The sequence below is a fragment of the Lagopus leucura genome, unplaced genomic scaffold (genome assembly GCF_019238085.1).
Source record: "Lagopus leucura isolate 7727_CA_CO unplaced genomic scaffold, USGS_WTPT01 Super-Scaffold_100009, whole genome shotgun sequence".
Classification (NCBI taxonomy): Eukaryota; Metazoa; Chordata; class Aves; order Galliformes; family Phasianidae; genus Lagopus; species Lagopus leucura.
The window spans coordinates 8,189,780-8,209,353 of record NW_024962266.1 but is presented as its reverse complement, the minus strand read 5'-3'; the positions used below and the strand labels follow the sequence as shown (position 1 = coordinate 8,209,353).

The following is a 19,574-nucleotide window of genomic DNA, read 5'->3' as shown; positions in this document are numbered from 1 at the left end:
GCTTTTTGGTGTCCAACTGATTTACTTCCTGTTTCCAATCCTCGAAGTTCACTGCTGGTAACTCTTAAATCTTTACCACCAGGAAAATTCCTACGATAATTTTATTCAGATAAATCTGTATACTTCAAACACCGCAAGCATGCCTTCCTGCACACAGTTATTAATGTCCCACAAACCTTATTCTACAACTATCACACAAGATTTTCACCTAGCATTAAACTGAAGTTCAGCATGAAAGCATGCAAGCTACTATCTCCTTTAAAACACAGACACAAAATAAATCTTCCCAGTAATTCCTTTTGACACTATTATAAGGGTTGAAATAGCTCCCAAGGGAAAACAGGGAACCTTAGACAAAGTTTTTTAAAGCTCATTGCAAAACATTTAAGAAATCCTAACAAACCACTCGTGTTCACAGCAACACCACTCTTACAGCATCACCCTGTTCACGCAGCTAATGGATCAAGTCATCACTGAGCAGCTTTGCAAAGTTTCTCGCCACACCGCAGCAGTGAGCTGAGCAGCAGGCAGGACACACACAGCCAATCACTATTTGTCCTCTCTCCCATCAAAGCAGGCATCCCACCCATCTCACTATCACTACCCACTCCCAGCACCACAGCAATCAGGGCTCACAGCAGCTTCCTCTTTGTATTCATAGTACTTCTTCATCAAGGATACAGTTTGGGGCTTTGGTTTCCCTATTAGCTGTAATTAATACAAAGATAAAAGAAATCCAAAGAAGCAATTTCAGGCAGGTCAGCAGAAAACGTGTGATCAAACTGATGCAGGAGGCAAAATAAAGTAGAAATGGGAAGATTTCTAAAAATGATAGAGAGGAGACAAATAAGAAAACAGCTGGTAGACAGATGCTGCACAACTCCGCAACTTGCAACTTCCCAGCCAGCTGCAGGATGCCAGCGCTGACAGCCTCCTCCAGGCTCCACCACATCCCCTGGCAGCCTCCCTGCCACGGTGACACAACCACGCTGAAAAACTTACTTAGCACAAGACTGCACCTCACCGCTTGCTTTTACAATGAAATAAAGAACTGAAAAGATAACAAACATGTTCTACCACAGTAAGCAAGGAAGACATATTAACTCCTGAGGTTTTTTGTTGCTTTTGTAGAGGAAAGGCAGAGATCAGTGATTCATGCCCATATACTGAAGTCCTTCTACATTTTTTTTTTTTTTTTTTGACTGCATGACCAATTTGTATTTTAGAGTAATTTGGCATTTTGATCACACAAAATGGTAAGGGTGCAAAACTCATCTCTTGTACCATTTCTCAATGCAGGCAAGAATTGGATTTTGCTGCTTGAAGACTGTTTTCACAGAGAGGCATGCCTTTCACCTTGACAATCAACCCATAACAGAGTAATACTTATTTGTATTTAAATTACAGATGATAATTTCTATTTTTCCAAAGATGTTTTTTTATGTTATAATTTACTAGTGAAATGATGCTTGAAAATGCTGCCAAGTAGTTAGCACTCAAAACTAAAACGCTAATGCAAGCATTTAAACATAACAACATTCTCTTCTTGAAGCATGTCCCATGAGGATCTCCCTCTGCAAATCTACCACCTCCATACACAGTGGCTCCCGGAAAACCACGAACAGATGAAGTGAGAGGCAAAGCAGCTACACCACCAGCACCCAAAAAGCCAAATCTGACTAATATTTCCAGATGTGCTTACGCTAATCATGCAGGAGTAAATGCCTCCCCGTCTTCACCACATGACTTATAAAGATGTATTCAATTAAAGAGTCTTCATCACTCTCAGAAGAGCAGGCCAGGGGTGACAGAGCACTGCTGAATGTCATGCAGTGCAATGAAGAGGGGAATGGTGCGCAGTGCAATAGACAAATACCCACAATCAGGAAAGCTGATTCAGACTGAACTGATGTAAATACGGGAAAACAACATAGGCAAGACCAAGAGGGAGACCGAGAATTTCGGTTTTAATAAATACTCCAGAGTTCCTGAGAAATTAAACAAAACTGCACGCAAATAATAGCTGGTGTAGCAGGAAGGCACACATACAGCCTCACCTTCTGCTTCAGCAGTACATGTCTTACGCTGTATGGCACAGCTACTCTTCCAGTTGGTGTGCCCTAGCCTCTAACTAAAGGTGAGATTACCAATGACTCTTAAAGAAACCATAGCAGACAGCCTGCCCCTCTGCACCAACCACAGTTCTCTGCTACATCACGCTGGAGGATTTTTTTTAATTAACACTTGTAAAAAAGAAAAAGCTATTTGGGAAAAACGTGAAATCCCTGCAACTTTTTTCTTCACCACAACTAAGTCTTTACAAACAGGGAGAAGTTATCTCAGGAGATCAAGTGCTACACACCACCTAATTGCATGAAATGTGCCTTTTCAAATGCTATTTTCATAGCTCAAAGTCCATAAAAAATTGAAATGTATTTGCCAGAATTCAGACACTAACGTCCTTGTCTTAACAGATGGCAGCACTACAACACAAAAATACAGCACATTCCTGTAGAAAACATCACCATCAGCCACAGCAATACGTGGCTTCCAGTACTACATGCTACAGACCATGATTTTTTAGTTTTGGACTTACCTAGAGACATGCAGTAATTGATGTCAAAGAATAAACAACATCTACACTTGAAAAATATAAATATACTTCAGTCAAAGGATTACTGAGTGTGGAAAATGTTAGTCATAGATTTAAGTACTCCACATAACTGCTAACACGGCAGCACAAATTTACACTGCTCACAACGTGCTGGTCAGGTACAGTTACTTCAGTTCCTTTTCAAAAAGGATGCCACATCCTTCGCTTAACTCTGGATTGCGCTGTCAATCAAGGCAGGTATTTTTTAGGTTTTTTTGTTGTTGTTGTTTTGGGGTTTTTTTTTTGTTTTTTTTTTTAAATAAGTTCCCTTAGTTTTTTACTCATTGTTCGGTTTTGTTTGCTTGTTTTTCTAAAGGATGATTGCTTCTGGAGAGCCGAGGTCCATTTAACATCATATATACACTCTACCTTTAGGTCCGGAAGTTGGAGTCCTCTGCATCTAGTAAGCACTTCAAATGGCAAACCTTAGTGGCCTAAACTGGTCAGCCTGGTTGAAACCAAAGAACAGCACTCTGGAAACAATGGCTGTAGATTTCCAAACAGCCGCACCTTGCTGGGCCAGCCACATCGGCACGCCTTCCTCAGCACCCACCTACTGCTGACAGCATCAGAGGACACAGTGCAGCAGCACACAGGCAGTACTCTCACAAGCTGCTCTTAGGATGCTGATGTGTCCCAAGCCCTCATGTCCTTGTTCCACCTCCAAAAGGCATAAGAAAACACCCTGGCAGTTTACCTAAAGGTCTGCTTGCTTTCTTCAGATTGGGTGAGGTTTTCTTTGTTTTTTCCCTCCCTCTCCTCCAAATAATGAACTGGAAGATGAAACCCAATGTGTTAACATACATTTCAAGAAGTTATTCACCCACCTCCATACCACTGGGATTCTAAGAATCATAATTAATATGGGTCTATTTAACGTGAAATGCAGGAGATCTTAATGAATTTTCTAGTGTCTTTTCATTAAATTATTCTTAACATAGGTCAAGAAAATGAAATTCAGTTATATATACACATGCTACTACACTATCCACTCACAGAGTTGCAGAGTCAGCTTTAAAATAGCATTAAAAATTATTAAATATGCTGGAACACTTGAAATGTTTAAAAAAAAAAAAAAAAAAGGAAAAATGCCAATCAATGCTGCTCCACTGCAGCTGGTTATGCTTGAGGCTTACAAACAGAGTACAATCAAAAAAAGTATCTCCTGTTTCCTGCTTGAACACTACTGGACAGCAGCCAAGGCTTGCAAGACTTGCACAGGGCAGCTGATGCCAGGCTCACACAGAACTTAACAACCCCGAGCCAAACTGAAAGCTCAGGCTGTGATGCTGGAACAACAAGTTTCAGCATTAGCTCGGGCACCAGAAGAACCAGGTGTGATGGCACTGAACAGCAGAGAGGGGGCTGCACTCCCACAGCCGGAGCTGGGGACTGGAAGGTGGGCAGGTGCTCACAGTACAGAAGGACCATTCAACTGCACTGAGGACTCTGCACTTCCTCTTGTAAAGACCAAAATACACAAACATTGCCTGTAACATGGGTTTTCATATACTCATATTTGCAATAAACTCATTAGGCTTCTGGACAAATTTATGCTCAGACAGCTTCAGTAAACAGCAAATTTCCCAAGGCTGACAGTTTAACATACGAACAGTGACACTGCACGCATCCATTGCTAACTAATTCTCCCTAGGACCTTTTTCATATGTTCCTACTTCCCTAGGAAGCATCTAAAAGATTAGAAGCATTTACAACAAGTACAATACTAAATAATTAGCAATAAACAGTTCTACCATCACCCACTCCTCTTTTCCAGGTCCTTTGCTCTGCCCAGCTCAAACTCACTGTACTTTTCACTGGTTTGCTACTATTAACAGAGTATGACCAACATACAGTCTGCAACATGCGTATTCTATGCTTATCATTTACTTAATGGCTTACTGATTATTTGAACTACTCATTCACTTGATGAATAAATATTTGACCACACCAATTTCTTTTTTTGCTAAGTTGGATATAAGTATTAATAAAGCAAAATGCATTTAAGTTGACACTCATTCAAACTCTGCCAAGAAGATCAAGGCCTTAATCAGCAAGGACTAAAGTCAACTCCACACTGGAAGAGCAAGTTAATCATGAGCACAAGGGGAGCCTGTAATTTACCCCAACTAACGTACATTATATACATGAACACACAGAGACACACATTATGCATATGCATAATAACATAAACACACACACATACACGTCTATCCATAATCATTTATAAATTATGCGTATAGACATACAGAATGATTACTATTACTAGCTAATGGTCGTTAAAATGAAACATTTGTTTCACAATATAAAAAAATGTCTACAGTATGACAAAACCATATTCCTTGGTAAATTCTCTGCAAAAGCATCAGTATCAGAAGAAAAACTATTTGTGACCTCGTAAGTGGTAAATATGATTGAATATAGATGTATATATACACACAGGATTACCTTACAAAGTACTTCTGAAAGAGTTATATTTTGAATATACTATCAACTGAACTCTTCCCACAGGATGGCAGCTCTATGAGGACAAACTTGAAAGTGGAGGACAAAACTAATTATCAGCATTTGTTAAGTTAGAAATAGTTAATAATTATCTACCTATGTGGAAGGAACTATTCTTTATTTTTACTTAAGGCAATCAACAAAATGAATTTGGGCTTAAATGTTTCATTCCTTACGAGCTGTCCATTCCAAGCTCTACACAAGCAGTCAAACATGCACAGTTAAGCTGGGTTAAGCGCTGGTTTTAGCAACAGCAATTTTAGCAGAAGCCAGCATACACAAATTATCTTTTTAATTACTTAAAAATAAAAATTAAAAAATCAACAAATATAGTAAGTGATCACATATATTTCTATCATCCATCCACCCAGATTCATCAGGCACTCTTGTTTCTGACCCTGAAAGCACACGTTCCAGCCACTGTTGCCCAGCCCCCAGGAGCTCTCTGTCAGTAGCCAGAAGAAAGGCCACACCTCACAGGCCCATCTCTCTTCCTCTCCCCCCACTGGCACAACGTAACAAGGATTTTCTTTTCTCCTCCCTCTCCTTGCCAGTTTTGTCAGGCAGGTAGATTCCTTATCTTCTCAGCTGCTCCCAAAGGGAGCACTGCACTGACTCGCCCTTTTTCCAACTGTTGGCTATCTCATGACAACCGACTGAGGATGAGCCTCCATTTTCACTCGGTTTCTGTTCACCCACTAAGAAATCCAGCTGCCATTTCCTCATATGGAGTAGCCAGTTACAAAGGAAATACTTCATTGCCTTCAAACGTTTTCCCTGTGACGCAATCTCAATTCATACACGGCCCTTGACCACGCCACTACCAGCAGAACAGGCCCTTGGCACACACAAGGACAGCAGCCATCCCTGGGGCACCTCCCTCCCTCCCCTCAGCCACACGCGCCAGGCCCTGCTCCCTGCCCTGGGAGGAACCAGTGTTCTTTTAGTGGACCAGCCACAAACCAACCCTGTCAGGCAACTCCATTTTTTCTCCTGATCAGTTCTTCAAATCTTTCCCCTTGCAGACACAAGGACGGAATTGTGATAGCAGAAAAGAGACAGGAAGATGCAGCTGGGGACAGAGCAGCCCTAAGTTACATCAGTTAAACCTCTGGTCAAATTACTCCTCAAGCACAAAGCCAATCTAACAGCTCACAAGCACTTAAGGTCTTCCTTTCTTTTGCACACGATCCTGCTTAGCCATCCTGACCACCCCAGAACGTTTGCTGAGCTGGTTCAGCCCCAAATGCAGCCAGGCCCACGCTCCACAAGCAACACACGCTGAGCGAGGCACAGGGGAGGCTGCCAGAGCCTTCGGTCTGCTGAGCAAGAGCAGAGATAGGAAACAAGGGAGAGATCAGAGGGAAATGAACATCTTCCTTCTGGCAACAGTGAGTAACTGCATTAGCTCACATTTCATTTTAGTTCAGCCTTAGGTACAGATGATAAAAAGTATGAAATGATTAAAAAAAAAAAAAAAAAAAAAACACAACACAATAACAGGAAGGCAGCCGACACAGAGAGAACACAAGTTATTCAGTAGAAAGCCAAGAGTTTTGTCAGCAAAATACCATGCAGGTATGCAGGAGCAGGAAACAAAACATATGGTAACAAGTCCAACTGAAAAAAAAAAAAAAAAACAAAAAACAACAACCCACAAGATTTTCAGAGAAGGGAAGTTAAGATGTGATTGGAAGCCCTTAAAACCTAACCCTCCCCAGGCCAACACATGGGCAGGGTGATGAGATGCCCTTTCTCTTTAAAGCATAACTTCAGCACACAATTTAAAACCTAAGCTACCTCCAAGATGATGAAATGAAGCAGCATACAGAATGGGAGCAGGAATACCAGCCAGACTCAAGAAGTTTTTCAGGATCCTCTCACACCGCCTCCTAGTCCACAGCTCCCACAGCTGCAGTGACTGGTGTGAGATCCCCAGGCCCAGAAGCAGAGCACCAGAAGCCAGACACTTCACCTCTGCAGGACAACGCAAAGCTTCACAGCTGTTTCTGTATCTTACATTTAACCTCTACCAGCAAAAATCTGCAAGATCCATTGCTGCTTTTGGAGTCTCCTCAATGACTAATTGTTTGTGTAGTGCAGTGTATGCAGGCTGCTCACAGCTCCTGCTCCCGAGCCCCGGCTGTGTCCACGAACCTCACAAGCAGCCCACACACCTAACACACAGTTCTGAATTCCACTCACGGCAAGTATTGGAAATCCACTGCTGTGAAGACAACTCCTTTTTTGGATCTGTTTTCAGATGAGGAAGAAAAGGGTACAGAAGAAGGGCCTCTACAGGCCAAACGCTATGCCTTTTCAAACTGCAAGCTTCTACTTCCTTATTATAGATTGAACATGAAGTTTACCTGTGATATTTTTGCTTTCCAGTTTTCAAGGAATCAATAGCTTTGTGACAGAGGATTAAAATGAACTGAAAAGGACCAGACCATCAACAGTGTAGCAGCTGGCTCCGCTTCTCCCAAAAACAAACATCTCAGCCACATGCTGAACTCCCAAGGCAATGTAAAGCAATTAATCTCGTTCAGCTACTAAATATAACAGTAATAACTATGTTATAAATCATCCCAATCAGATTAAAGCAAAGAGCCTTGAATGTAAGTTCCCAAATGCCACATGAATTAAATAGTCTATTTGAATTGGTACCTATAATCAGCAGCGAGAAGTCACTGGTATCAGAGAACTAAACTATGCACAGTAAGACTCAAACATGCATACTATTTTCCTACAAGTTCTTCTTTTCAGAATCTTGTGGTTTTTTTTCTAACAAACTCCCATACGTAAGCACATGTGTTCTGCCTGCCCCATAGGCAATAATGGCACTTGAAATACACTGCTTTCTAACTTCAGAAATGGAAGCTCAATTGCACTTACGTTTCAGACACACACGGGATTATCTTTAACAGAAAAAGTACATATTCTAGCAGTATTGCTTCTGTTCTGCTTTTTAGATAGCCTGACAAAAACAATCCTTTCAGTAGTTTCTTAAGAAGGCAATGGAGAGCGATGCTGTACTGCACTGCAAGACTGAAGTACTTCCTATGTGGCCAGCAGGGTTCACACCAAGATAAATACAGGAAATGAGTGCTCTAAAGGCTGCCCCCATCACCACTTTGGAATTCCGACATTATTTTCATCTCTGGTGCACACTGTATACAACATAGCTGAACTGAACAATTTTTCTTGAACTTAATCACCGATAAACTCCTATGACTATTCACAGCATTAACCTTTGCAAGGATATCTCCCCTCCTTGTCAGTTCTAAGCACTACTTCCTGGGAATCAGAAGGGACCTCCGGATAAGCTGCAAATAATGAACATTAGAAGTTACTGCAGGTCACCTTTTCCCCCAAAAATTACCAAGATCAGGAGAATTCAACCATTCAGCACAGATGTTTGGAAGTCTGTCAATCTTCCAAAGACAACAAGGGACCGATGGTGACGTGTCCAAATGCAGCAGAAACAAAGAAAAAGAACTGCTTACCTTTGGAAGGCCTCAGGTAGGTACAGATCTGTAGCAAGAGGTGCCCTTCCCTCCACTGCCAGCCCTTAAATGATGTCTGGGAAGGAGTGGATCCTGGCTCCAACCCTTCCAAGTCACCCAGGTACACTGCATGCACCTGAGCTCCCTTGGGTTGGACCTGCCTTCCCACCAGGTGCTCAATCACCGGCTCAGGCCATGACTTAGCATTTCCACTACAGCGATACAACCAAACACAGAACTAATGTGAAGGCAAGATCCTATACTAAGTCTATTAAATATGCATTTTTCACATGCAAGGGCAAACTGCCTCCCCAGAGCATCTCCATGAACAAATATAGCAGGCTAATTCAGCTCAACTTTGGCACAATAAAAGGAAAATACAGGTGTATCTCAGGCTCTGACAATTCAGAGGATACCACATGTTATAGCAAAACCACCGACTGACTTCATGTACTCTTTTTTGACTGTCTGAGGATAAATCTTTCACATGAGTTTCTCATATACTCACATGTCTTCAGCTAAACAACTCTAAAATTGTACTTATTCTCCCTTCTTTGGAAGGAATTTCCACTACAGTCATGAGACTCCATTTGCCTATTTCTTGTAGACCCTGGAAGGCACAACAGTAAGTCAATCAAAAACAGATTTTCAGTGGACTAAAGTTCCTTTTTTTTATTTTACATCCATTTTTTTTATTTTAGTTTTTATGTTGAATACAAGGTATCTACCATAAAAGCAGTATCTCTATCCTTCCACTGAAAGTCTCTGAGCATGCTTTGAAAATCCATCTACCCAAACATCAGACACTTCTAAATAAAACATCCTGAATACTTTGAAATTAAAGAACATGCAAGTGTGCTTTTGTGTTATTTCCTTCCAGTATCAAATATATATCACTGCAGGGCTTTAAATTCTTACTTTAAAGCTGCTTGATGATACTTGCAAACTTCTCTCTTTCCACAACAAAAAAAAACAATTTACCCTTCTTTTCTCCTGTTTTCCAGAGCACATGAACTAATCAGAGCATTCTACTGCATTTCATCCCTCTCGCAGCAGCACGAGTCAAAAACTTTAAATGCAGACACCTCTATAGTACTGCAACTCTAAGCTGTTTCCAAAGCAGCAACGAATGGAACATGTTTTAAAATTTCAGTCTTACAATTTAGTGGAGTTGCAAATATCCACATGACATCTATCTGACTGAAGTGCCTACCTTATGGAGCAATATGTTGTCCACTGTAACTTCAGACTAGTCACATAACTACATACAGGAAAGACATCCAGTCAATGAAGTTACTACACATGCATGACCTGAAAAATAACGCTGGCATTCAATCTGAGAAAACAGTGCTGTGACAGTTACGTCGTGCAAGGCAGAATTGATGCCTCTCATGAAACTCAAAGTAAAAGCTCAAGTTCCAAAGAAAAGCATCTATTTTGAAGGGACAGTCTGTACAGACGCAAGCCAAAACTCAGAACAGGTGCACACAGAACCAAAATCGGGCACTGTGCAAGGTAAACACGAAGCCACGGGGAAAAGATATTTACCGATCTAATTTTTATTATTATTTTATACTGACAGAGGATGCCCCGCTCCCAGCGCTTCTCAGCAGGCCTGCTTCTCCTGGTCTCACACAGCCACGCCGTCCACGCCCGGCAGCCTCAGCACAGCGCAGCCAACCCAAGGCGGAGCCGGCAGGCCGAGAGCAGCACCGCACCTGCGCCGGACACGGCCCACAGCCAGGCGAGAGGAGCCAGGCAAGAGGGGACGGGCACTCGCAAGGAAACGCCGAGAGACACCACGAGCGGCTGCCCCTTCCGCGACACTACCCGAGGAGTTCAGCCCGAGGCGTACCGCCTGGGGCCGCGCCGCCCCCGCCTCTCCCCGGCTCCCGAGTGACCCGGGAGCCGCTGCGGGACCTCGGCCCACCACGACCCCAGGGAGCCGCTTCCTCAAGAGCCGCCGCGACGCCCCTCGCCGCCCCGCAGGCGCCGACTGAGCGAAGGCGGCCCCGGGCCGGCTCCTGCCCGCCACCATCCCGCCCCCGCCCGCAGAAAGTTTCTCTCCCCGGCCCACACCGCTCCCTCCCCTTACGACGGAGGGAGCGGCAGCCGCGCCGCCCAACGGCGCCGCGAGAACGAGCCCCACCGACCAATACGAGGCGGCGAGAGGCGGGACCCCGCGGTCCGCCCGCGCGACTCAGCGGGGGGAGCGCCTCCAGGCGGGCGGGCTCATCCGCGCGCCTCCCGCCCCGGCCCCGCGGCACCCCGCTCACCGGGAACCCGCCGCTGCCTTCGCCTGCTCCCGGCGCGGGGCGGGCCTCACCTCTTCCGGCTTGTGGGTAGCCGGAGCCGGGCCGCGCCTCGCGGCAGGCACCTAGCTAGACTGCTGGCCGCCGGCTCGGACGCCCGCTGCGGCCCCGACCTCCTCTCCGCCCCCCGCCGCTCCTGCCGGGCCCGTAAACATCCCGGCATCCCCGAGGATGGAGGCGGGGCGGCCGCCGGGCTCCGCCTCGCCCCGCCGCCCCCCTGCCGCCCGTGGCCGTGGGGCGCCCGGCGGCGGCTCGGCGGGGCGGGCTGCGGTTTCCGTCGGGCGCCTCACGGCCGGCCGGGCGGCACTGCACCGCCGGCGCTGGTGCGGTGCGGCTCGGCCCGGCTCAGAGGTAACGGGCTCGCGAAGGTTCTGAGGCACGGAGCGCTCGGACCTCGGTGGGCAGCGGCGCTGAAGGCACGGCGCTCGCCCGGCGAAGCCGCGCAGCAGAACAGCATCAGTAGGCGCGCAGGCCTGTCTAATCAGGGCGCTGGTTCTGCGATCAGCCAGCAGCACCCGCCTGAAGCCTCGGCCCAGGCTGCTTTGGCGCACAATGGAAAGAGCACAAATTATACCGCACGATTTCTCAAGGAAGGTTACACGGCACTGTGATCAAATAGCTTCTTCCTAAGGTGAAGAAACCGTATGTAAAGGACAACTGTTTTTGTTTAAGTTGTACTTTATCGAAGTCTCTTGCAGAACAAATAAGTTATGGACCAGTGTGTCTGGAAAAAGTCCATTCAACTCGCTGCAGAAGTACAGCCTGCTTGTGAGGTGGACCTCAGCCCTGAGATATCTGTGGGGTGCGCAGGGATAGAAGCCCTCACAGTCAAAAAATACATTTTTCTTTACTGTCTCATTTCTCTGATGTTAATACATTTATTAATGATTCTGCACATTTCCTCTTTATCATAGCAGTATGTCATCTGATGCTTTATCCACGTGGGTTTTTTGTTTTGTTTGAGCAAGATGTTATTTTTATATCCACTGCGCTTACATTTTTAATCCTCAATTTTCTCCATTTATTATGTCACTGTAGCCACTGTTACTGCATTTCTACACTGTTCAGCTGTCTGAACCCAAATGCTGTTTTAGCCTGATACTGCCAACTGCTGCATCTTCTTCTCTTTCCTGTATTCTAGCCTCATTTGGTTAAAAAATGTCTGCTTCCATTTTCTTTTTGGTGCTTTGAGAACCCAGAGACTTAAAGCTGAATATGCTGCTTCAGTGAACCAAACATCATCATGGACATCAAAAAGAGCCTTATAAAAAAAAAAAAAAAAAAAAAAAAAGGGCTTTAATAAGATACTACACTTATTTTAAATAAAATACAAATTTAAAATTTGCAGGGTGACAAACCTGCCATGTGCTATCAAAGTCAGTCTTCAGGCCTGCGCTGTACAAAGCTTTACTTGTAAAGGGATGTTTTCCTTTGCTTTTCAGTGCACATTTTCACTTTAATAAACCCATCTAACATTCCTGGTAATGGAGCCTTCACATCGTACAGAGTCAGAAAGGCAGAAAAGGCTCTGGAAGATTGACTAGCCTAAGGGGTTGTTGAGGAGCAAGCTCATCTCTGGTAAGTGATTTTCTTGGAGGCTGCAGGGGACACTGACTAACCAGCTAGCAAAGGCTTAGAGAAAACAGATGAAGACATTGGAATTAGGGATCTGAGAGGAAGAACACAGCTCTTAGGTTAGGCCTTACCAGCTGCTGGAGGTGTGGCAAATGCTCCACACCTGGAATCAAGCAGGCCAGAGGCAGAAGGAAGGAGTTTAGCATACAACTCCCTATACTGGAGCTAGTTGATAAGTTTGGTCCCTGCAGTTTGCCTTAGGTAATGTTTGTGGAGATAAAGGGCTCTCATAGGACTGTTACTTTATTGACTGTTAGTACCATCTTGTTCCGCCTATTTTTTAATTATCCTTAGGTTAAAATTGCAAGTTAAGTGCACTGGTTTTGCATACTGAGAAAAAAGATCACTAAATAAGAGGGAATTGTAGAGATGGCAGAGAGATCCTGTGAATTACAGAAAGATCATAAATAACCATATTTTCCCTAGGTATCATACTAGATGTGAGTTCTACAATATATATGGGAGAGTTATAGATACCCCTCACTAATTCTAATTTGGGAGTTAATTTTGATCTTCCTTAACAGTCTGCAAGTAATGATATTGTAGCAATGCACATTCATAATTTACTGTTGAATTCGGTAGAGAAATATGTAACAACGTTGAACAGTTGGTAACTGCAGATTCTCATTTACAGATGCTTCCTAAGCTCTACTGGCAGATGTCACTGTCACTGATGCTGCGCTTCACCAGCCTCAGTATTGTTAATTAGTTAATCAACTTAAGAAAGCTCCATGAGTCTTTTTCTGGTCACTGAAATCTATTGGTATATATAAAAACTATAAACATGGCTACCATTCAGGTTATTATCTAAAATACCACATGATCATAAAAGGTATGGCGGTGTTGTGTGTTATTATCATTGAACCAGAAACGGTGGTCTTTGCCAGGATTTTGTTACCAGACTCAAAAGCAGTTAGAGACTTTTAGGCAATGACATTTAAGTCAAGCAAGGACTCAAAAGTTTAAACCTACTCTCCAGGTGATTCCTTATGTGCTTCCTGCTACTCCTATTATCTAGGACTCCATGCATCTAGCTTCCTGAGATGTTCATTAACAGCATAAACTTTAGACTCAAGAAAAATACAGATTTCAAAACTTTAACAATTTCAGGCAAAAGAGCTCACTAGGGCAGAGAAGCTGGGAATAGATGTCGTTGGGGTCACAGATGTAAGAGGTAACATAACAGCTCAATGGTTAACAATTCTTCAGGTTCTTCAAATCAATAAACCAGAGGAAATTAATCAAAAGGAGCAACTGTTCACTATAAAACCTTGAAGCCTGAATTTTCAGACTTAAAGTTTCCCTCTGTCCTGGTTCTTTGTTACTAATGGTAAAAAAGCTCATGTATCTACCTTTTTTGTGGCAGGGAAATTAGAAAGGTGTGATGGCCAGAGTGAAGAGATATCAGTTCTCTCTGGGCTTGATAAATATTGCCATAGGATATTACACCAGTTTTAAATTCAATTCATTAGAGAAGCTCAGAGACCTCTTGCTTTGAATGAAGTAGGGCAGCAGGCTTCTGTATCAAAGAAGCATTCTAGAATTTTGATCACAATACATTCAAATTCAACACCTTTGTAGAAGTGAAAGGGAACAAATAAATTTACCGTAGGAACAGTGAACTTTGAAAAGATGGCTGCAAGATGTCAAGTAAGCTTGTCAGAAGCAAATTAAAAGTAAGAGCCAAAGGGGACAGTGACCTGCGTTAGGATTGCTGAGCAAGTGTCTATCAACTGTCGAAGCTTCTGGAAGGAATGGCTGAAGACCAGTGGAGCTCTGCAGGAGAGTAACGGATAGTAGTAAAAAAGCACTCTTAGAATGTTGTGTTCAGATGAGGGAAACAGAAAGTAGCAAAAGCTCTGGCAATCTAAACGTAAAACTGTAAAAAGCAGGCCAAAAGCATTTCAAGGAAAATGTTGGTAATGGTATAAAAAGTAATTGTGAAACCTCTTCCAAAAACATCAGAAGCAGGAAACCTGCTGTGGTAGATGTTGTAAGGCCAAGTTTGACTGTGATTTAAAGACAAAGTTTTAACCAAGATAAGGCCAGAAAAAAAAACCTGGTGGCTTCAGTAAGTCTCATGAGACATTCCTGCTGGGGAGCCTGTCACACCACACAGACATGCTGAAGCTTTTGGAAGGGTGAGGAATGGGGAAAGGGTGAGAAAACACAAGATGACCAAGTTTGCCAGTGATAAAAAATCGTACAGGAGATAATGTAGAAATGCAGGTACTTCAGAGAACTATGGACACAATCACTTAATGCTTTTTGCTCCAAATCCTTTAAGCATTTGGACAATAAATACTGAGGAGGATTGAATTGCTTTTAACTGTTTTTTCCAAAGATGATTCTGCTCATCATTTTGAGGAGATGAACTCCATTCTAATGCAAATAGAGTTATTCCTTTTCGTTTATCCATTACAGTTTTTAAAGCATAGGATGATGGAACATGCAGTTATAAATCTAAAACGTGGAGGCTGACAACTCAGGTTTATGGGCCATCAAAGAGCTCTGGACACTTAGCAGTATTGCTGTGCAGGGCTGTATAAACAAGTGTGAGAAATACTGAGTTTAAGGAACCTAAAGCTGTGGTGAAATTTCGCTTAGTAAGGAAATAGTGTTGTGAGCAAACAAAACACCTAAATTCTCCTGCTTTGCACACACACACCAAATTGTTGTTTTAAATTTTAAATGCAGTAATTTGAAAGATTTTAGTCCTTCTTTCATTTAGGATCCCAAGACATTATTAATGCAGTGTGCTGTTTCTGATTTCTCCATAATTGTCACATGCAAAAAACTTTTGCCACACAGACGGTACATGCACTAAAAGGAGCAGTGAACTGAACCTTATTCTACTTTCAGATTGAGAACTATCCAAAATAGCATCTAAAATACATCCATCCAGTTAAAAAAAAAATAAAAAATCACAAAATATTTTTGTGCAATATCACAAAAATAAAGCACTGATATATGAGATTCAAACAACGAAGCCAAAAGAGGACTTTTTTTAAGCAGGGCCTGGCGAGAATAGCAAGGCCTGACAGGGAGCCTAAATAACTCTTACTTGGAATATCTGTTCCTGTTTAGGAATAATCATTGTGTACTCTAATGCATCAAGCTACTGTTGTTTAGTGGTTGGTTTTTTTTCCTTGTGTTTTGAATCTCACAAGATTGTTGGTCTCAGGAATTCTGTGGCAATGACAACATCGTATTCCCTTTAGGTATGTTGAAGTTTTTACCTTGGAAATGAATTGATTACCCTGCTCTGAATGCCAGAGCCTGGCTGCTCGTACTTCTTGCAGCAGCACAAATTACCTAACTCATGTCCGGCAGTGGCCCTACGTGCACGAAGCTCTTTCACTGAAAACCAGAAACTTGTGTTATTCATATAAAAGGAACTCTTACAGAAGTTGTAAAGCCTTACAACTTTCAAATAACTGTTATGTCTGTTTGTATGAGGCAGTAGTGTTTACGATATGACACAGGATTAGAAACTGTCCCAAAGTCTATAAACATGCACTTGCCAATAAAAACTATAAACAATACACTTGGTGTCACCAAGGCCCAGATTCTTAGTGTAAGTCAGTGTAGCTGCTCTGACTTTGGTGAGGTCACACTGATTTACGCAGTGGAAGACTTGAGCCTTGGCTGTTGGATCCAGGAATGTTCTTTTAACCAGAAAAGAAAAAAAAAAAAAATCACCTAAGTTTGTCCTTTCTTTCACTAAGTCATAGATTTCACAAAATGTGTTCTGCTTGAGTCATTATTACCATGAAGTTATAGTAAATTATTAATGAAAATCCAGATCTGCAACATTTTATGCCAAATAAAATAAATACCCGAGTGCTGAATCACATTAGCTTCGTTGGTGCCTAAACATTCAGACACTGTGTCCAGAGAATGCACTGACACCTCAACCTTAACTTTTGTTTCTCCTCCCACCTGACTAAATTCTTAGGTACATCAGCCATCCTCACCATTGTACACCTCAATGTCAAAGCCCTGCGGAGTTCATGGAAGATATTTATGAAAATGATAGTACAGGTAAAATTTAGAACAAGCTCTGTAAAACATATGGTATTTCCCAGTGGAAAATGATTCATAGGATAATGCATTTCCTGGTTGGTTAATATACAAGTAAATCATGAAGCCACTGACCTCATGGAAGCTTTGCTGTTCTCCTCAGGGAGGTCACAATGTCATCCCAAATGTCCACCTGTAAAGCTGGCAAAATCAGACTGATGTCAATGAGTTTGGTTTAGGGCTGTTCTTTTTTGGCTTTTTTACCTCATCAGATAATATAGTCAGCAAGTGATAGGGGTATTGCTATTTAAAAAGCAGAGTGGGTTATAAAGGAGAATATTCAGACTTACTGCTAACCACTGCATCATGCCTGGTGATACAGCTGGACAGCTATTCAAAATACATATGGAGATATTCTTTCTTACTGGAATTCAACAAAATTTACACCTTTGGAAAAGACAGCCTAAGGTTTGTAATTACTTAAACACCATTTAATTTTCATATTTAGTACCAATGCAAGATAAAAAGATTTCCATTTCTCTTGCAGGCTCTTTCCCCAGAAACTAATATAAATCTTTGCAAGTGTTCTGAACTGCAGCGTTACTTGATAAGCTTTCTTCAAGTAGCTTTATTCAGTCTTTCCATACAAGCTTGATCAAGTTTCCTATTTCAGCTAGAAATAAAATGGAGGGAAAACAGCATTAGTTCTCCTAGCATCCTTCCTCTCAGCCTTTGTCACAACTAGTTAGAGTGTAATTCTACCAAACAGGAGTTGTCTCTCACCATGTCTTTGCACTTTGCCTAGTGGAATGGAGCCCACGCCTGCACTGCAAAGTAAATGAATAATAATTTATGATGATGTTGGAAGGGTGTTGACAGAAGCAGAGCTAAAGGCACTAGTGGGGAATAACCACATTTATAGCAAAAATAACTATTGTCAGTCAAAAAAGCAAACTTAAGCTCCAGTGTTTAATCCTTATTAGCCAGAACTCCCAGTGGAAAGGACATGATTTTCTATAGTATTTTTTTAGAATAGGGACTAGAGATTTTTCCCACCAACTTCAGTAGACTTTGAGCCAGATTTAGAAGGAAAAATCCACATAACAAGTGAAATAAATATTGCTGGCATTTTACAATAAAATGTAAGTGCATTTTATAGGTGGCTAGCAGCTTGTAATTACCCTTAGTAAAACTAATCCTTTCCCTGTGCTTATTAAAATGTTTCATGTTTCAACAAGCCGTGAAAAGGACTCGCTACCAATCTCTTTAACGCGCAGTGAAGCTGAGAAACATCCACCAGAGTCACAGTTCCCAGTGCCAGTCCTGCTTCCGTGCCTGCCGTTGGAATTCAAAGCCTCCAAGGGAATTAAAACTAACATATTAGTTCCTAATTAAATCCAAAAGGGGTGTGAAACGTAACCAAATAACTTTATGGTATTTCTTGGGAATACACTCTCAGGAGAATAAGGAAGGAGAAGTGGCTTTCATTAATAATTTTCTCTCTTCTAACACATAGAAAATATCTAATGTTCTCTTGACCCCCTTTGCATTTCTTCAAGGGGAGCATTTGACTCTTCAATCTTCCTGTTACAAATGTATTTTAAAAGTTGCTGCAGGTTTGTAATAATTCAGTAGGATAAGGAAGTACAGTCATCACTATTGCAGTCCTTTTTTCTTCAATTAGTATTTCTAATCACATTAGACGTGTTTTCAGTATCCAGAGAGGATGCCTGATCCCTACAGCTATCGTGAACCATTAGCTTTAATTAAAATTTACAAGTCTAATGTTGTTACATCTGCTAAAAGCATTAACTGCCATGTTAATTACCAAAATGTTAATGTTGCGTTAAAATATGAATGTTCCCTTTTGACAGTTCATCTGTGGCTTAATTATTTATTTTTGATAGAACATGTCTTAAAAAAAGGAAAAGGCATAAAAGTGGGTTGAAATAACAAGACATAACGGGATAACTACATCTAAATGGAGAACTTAATACTTCAGAATACCAACTGTCAGCAGAAAATCAGTTGTATCTTTGCTAAGTGTCTCAAATAAATACATAGCACTCACGTCACGTCTGGGATATTATAGATAATTGCAGCACATTCTTGTGCCATCGCTTTATAGAGATATCTAATCTGTGAGGTGTAAAACTTTAATCCCTGTAGTGAGCACCATCGTCCTTGCAGCCCTACAGTAGAAGTTTCCCCAAAACAGAATTTTACATCAAAGAGTTACAGAACCGCTGAAGTTTCCACATAGAACATTTTCCAAAATATTCATCCATTTACAAAAGGAATTGTGTAGAATCCAGTCCCAAAGTTGCTGTATTCCCTCTACCAAGAAATCCGTACCAAGAAATACCAAGAAATCTACCGTAATATTCTCACAGACATACCTTGTCACTGAAATGAATAAATGAGAAAATCCTGTCAAACCAGGCTACTGATACTCTTTAAAATCTTTATCAGTGACACAGGTGATGAGATCAAGTGCACCCTCAGCAAGTCTGCAGGTGACACCAAGCTGTGTGGTACAGCTGACACCACAGAAGGAAGACACAGAACAGCAGTCATCCAGAGGGAGCAGGACAGACTCAAAAAAGAGGCACATGAAAACCTAATGAGGTTCAACAAGGCCAACTGCAAGGGTTGGGTTGCACTTGGGTTGGGGCAATCCCAGGTATGTGTGCAGACTGGGAGGAGAAGGCCCTGAGAGCAGCCCTGTTCAGAGGGACCTGGGGGTCCTGGTGCGTGAAAAGCTGAACATGAGCCAGCAGCGTGCTCTTGCAGCCCAGAAGACCAACTGTAACCTGGGCTGCATCAACAGGTTAAATGTTAGGAAAGAATTCTTCACTTAGGTGATGGTGCTGAGAATGCAGTATTTCAAATTATTACCCATTATTAACAGGTTTGATGGTTTTTCTTAGTTTTGGGCTT

General features: G+C 42.3%; 1 protein-coding gene and 1 long non-coding RNA gene across 4 annotated transcripts in view; one reads left to right on the top strand and one right to left on the bottom strand.

Annotated features, from left to right (window-relative positions):
• The window catches only part of NEK7 (NIMA related kinase 7), a 62,792-nt gene extending 51,716 nt beyond the window's left edge, over positions 1 to 11,076 (bottom strand). For 2 of the 3 annotated variants that reach the window (XM_042873790.1, XM_042873792.1), the window contains exon 1: positions 10,991 to 11,076. The gene's annotated coding sequence lies outside the window, so the exon portion shown is untranslated. Of the gene's footprint in view, positions 1 to 10,940 lie in introns of all 3 variants that reach the window. The other variant, XM_042873791.1, reaches the window with a different exon arrangement.
• Positions 11,077 to 11,361: 285 nt separating this feature from the next.
• Positions 11,362 to 19,143, top strand: LOC122181530. Its single transcript, XR_006179465.1, has 3 exons — positions 11,362 to 11,607; positions 12,419 to 12,554; positions 19,107 to 19,143. It is a non-coding gene; the product is annotated as an uncharacterized LOC122181530 (long non-coding RNA).
• Positions 19,144 to 19,574: the final 431 nt, after the last annotated feature.